We start from the raw sequence: 4,130 nt of genomic DNA on the forward strand, positions 1-4,130 counted from the left end.
CCTCACAAACTATTTTGCTCACACGTTTCTGAATGTCATTACATTAAATAACAAAATATGAAAGCAAGTGTCGTTTCAGTATTCATGAAAAGATGTTTGTTAGGTTTTCAATGATAAAACAATAGATTCAAAGTCAGTATTCACATGTTTCTTTTTCCTCGTAGGATATTAGTAGAAGATTATAGTTCGTACATGCTGAACCGCATCTGTGGTTGCACCAGCTTGTGTCTTGAGGAGAACTGACTGAAATCACCATAACACTGCTTGATTGTTTATCGTGAAAAAGACACAAAAATAAATGTAGCATCATCATTTATTCCCCCCTCAGTGAAACGCAAAAGAAGATATTTTGAGAAAAGTCTCTATGATTTTGTGTTCATAAAATGGAAGTCAAGTGGGTTCAGTGTTGTTTGGTTATCAGCGTTCTTCAAAATATCTTCTTTTGTGTTCTGAAGTAAGTCACACAGGTTTGACATGACATGAAGATGAAGAAATGATGCTCCTGAAATCTCCTCCACCCTAATCAAGCACACATGCCAGTTATTTATCACCAACAGAGCCGAAACTTCCTATACACAAACTACGCAAGTTGTGTAGGGCCCCTGCACCACCAGGGGGCCTCCTTGAGTACAGAAGAAAAACATTATAATGTAAACAAGATGCCTTCATCATTTGGAAATTGCCTTTTTAATACTTAATACTAATTAATGTGACATACTCGGACATCATGCAGTGCGAGCAGGTGATGACATGCACATAATGTGATGATGCGTCTTTACACTTGGCCATGGCTTCAAAACGAAGCTACCCGTCTGTAGCGGAAAAACGGCAACAACGTGAAGCAAAAGAACAAGAAGGCATGTGTTTTTGGACTATTTAAAAGTCTTATTTAGTTTTGCCAAATTACGCAAGTGCAGAAAGATTTACAAATTCAGTATTTGTCGACTGGTATACAGTTGGTTTGACTGTGGACGTTCGATAGTCGTGGATTTAGGGACCGTCTCCAAAGTTACATACTGTATAACATTAATATTCTAATTTCAATAGCATTTACAGGAAATGACTTACAGTCACAAAACCAGCTGGACAATGTTCATGTGAGTCTCACCATTGTAATGCACTGTATTTCGTTTGCCCATGATAATGTATAATTTTTGTGTCATCACATTTAGAGAATGATTGAATGTTTTTTTTTTATGCTTAGCTTTCACGAGTAAACTATATTTATCATGTTTTATTTATGTTAATAACTAATTTGGTTAGTAAAAAGCTAAAGTAAAAAGCCAAGTATTACTTTAGGTAAATGACATGTTAATCAAAATGTGAATTTAATTTAATACTTAATTGTTCTTACTGTCAGTTTAATGTTTTTTTTGTCTTTCAGTTTTAATTCATTTAAGTGTGTTAATTGATTTATTATTTTTATTTCTATAGTTTAGAGTTACGTTTATCTCATTTTAACTATTATGACAAGGGCCCCTCACAAATGTTTGCATAGGGCCCCAGACGTCTAGGATCGGCACTGATCACCAATCACCTTCTCCATGGACACACAGGCACAGAATTGTGGGACATGGAAGGCAGTGAAGGATACATCTATTGTGCCTTCAAAAACCAGATGAAGGTATTTCAGGAGACAGGAAGTGAAGTCTAGGCCATCTGGACGTGTCTTGATGCCTTGGAGAGCAGCCTCGGAAGACAGTGCGTTCGTTCAGACGCAGTCGAGTGATGGTGAAGAGGTGGATGTGCTGATTCACGTGTGTTTGATTAGATCGTTGGAGATAAACTCTGCCGGACTGGGCACCTGTCTTCATCTTCACACAACCTCCTCTCATTTCATTTCATTTCATTCACAATAGTTTTTCCGTCTCCACCAGCTTGTTTTCCCATGTCAACAAATCAAACTCCGAGCAGTGAAATGTAAATGTACACACAAGTGTGGGAAAACAAATCAAGACATTCCTTCCCACCATTAATCTTCAGCTGTGGATCAATGCTGGGAAGAAACGCTCATCTCCATTTCCACATTATTTACAGGCATCACACCCTCTGAATGGCCGTCACCGCCGGCTCTCCGCGCTGCTCTGCTTGGCACATGATTATAGAGACGCCATAAAGATGGCGACACATGGCTCGCCGCAGAGACTTTCGTTTTTCACAAGAATCTTTTGATTAGTATAACACAACTCTGGAGTAGAAGCAATCCAATAAGAGTGAAAAAGTCTTTGTTCATTGCATGAAATGAATGGCATCTTAAATAAGGCGGAGATAATGTCAGTTCTCTCTGCTCCTCTGAACTGCTTTATTCGTTCTTGTACCACAATGTTTTGTTTGTTAAAGCATGATTACTATTGTTCATATTAAATAAATCTCAAATTGTAATACCATTCCGGTTGTGTCATGAACATGAATGATGCCCGAAATCATGGGGCTCATTCAGGAGAGGTGTGTGATCCCGACATTTTGGCACTTGTATGTGTATACAGTATATGTGACTCTTTCTTCAGTGGAACACAAAACAAGATATTTTGAGAAACGTCTACAATGGTTTTGTGTGCATACAATGGAAGTCACGTTACATAAAATTGGACTTTTAGAGCTTTGAATATAATAGTCCAATAAAAAAATCCACTGACAATTATTCATTTACAGATTCATTTACGGATTTATAATAAAGCGTGAACATCTAAAGACCACAATATCCTAGGCACTTAGTAGATGGGTTCTTTTGACTTAGAACATTGAACATCGGCTAGAAAACACCCTAGCAGCCACTCGGCCAAAATGATTTTAGAATAATCTCTGCTTTGCTCCATGAAGAAGATAATTTATAGTTGTGGAAAATGTGCAGCGTTCTTTTTTGACCGGCACGTATACCCTACATGAGTTAGTTGTGTTAGACTCCGTGCATGATGATATGCAAGTGGAAAAAGTCGATGCTATTGTGACGGGTGAGAGTTGAGTGGGTGTTGAAGACCTCCACACATACGTTTGCTGTATGACAGTTACATGGCACTGAACGTTTCCTGCACGCATGTGACGCTCTTGAGCGATCTCTACACCTCAGACAGCAAAGACATAAACTCAAGCACAGATACGATGTGTGATTACTTGTAGAAAGCAAATGACACAATAAACATCCGATTCAGCAAATGCCACAAGCAGAAGCTGACAGAGAATTCTCTAGACTTCAAAACACACGTGCAACCCGTTTCTTATTTCAATAAAAGTCATTAAAAAACCTTTTTTTCTGAGATTCATAAATAGTCAAAATGTGGTGCAGAGATTTAAATGTTCATCTTCATGCAAATCGTAAACCATGAAGTGTCCTGGAGGTGAACTGCAGATAAGATAATATGTTAATGACGCACAAGTTTCACAGTGAGTGTCAAGCTTTATGAAAGTGCTGTAGAGATCGCATGCTTTGTCAGTTGTACTGTTAATCACACACATAAACAATTCCTAAAAATAGAAAATCTTATAAAATCCCTTCTGAATGATTGAACAACGAGGCACAAGAGCATTGTTATGCACAAAACATGGGCACGTGACATTTTTCGCAATACAGCGATTTTATAACACAGTTACTACGCAATAAAACAGCTTTTAAATGATATGATTTTAGGGACGTCAATTATGAACCCAAGAAAAACCAGCCTGATCTCATTGTTTATATGCATTTGTACGTAAAGTTAACAAGCATAAAACTTACATTTTTACGAGAGCCAGTGAGCGTTCGATTTTCCTGCCGGAAAACCTGTCGTAAAGCTTCTTGATGGTAACGATTTGTAACAAGCGCGTCAGCGCCGGTATCGCTGCTACTCAGGATGGAGATGAAGATCGCCAAATGAAAGCTTGGATTTGGTTCTGTTCCTCACAGTCAAATGTATTCTGAAGTTATGGATTACATCTGACGAATAAAATTAATTCCTAGATTTTTTGGAGCGCACGTGCCAGACTGTCAGTTTTGAACGCTTAGATCTTCTAAATGGAAATTTCCTCAGCGCGTAGGAGCATATCAGTTTATTGACGTTCTTATGGCTAACGCATTTTTAATAAAAAGGAGAAAAACTTTAATATTGATTTCACTGGGCCTTTAAAGTCTTGTTTCTTCTAAATGAGATGGCAGC

This window comes from Triplophysa rosa, linkage group LG19 (assembly GCF_024868665.1).
Source record: "Triplophysa rosa linkage group LG19, Trosa_1v2, whole genome shotgun sequence".
NCBI lineage: Eukaryota > Metazoa > Chordata > Actinopteri > Cypriniformes > Nemacheilidae > Triplophysa > Triplophysa rosa.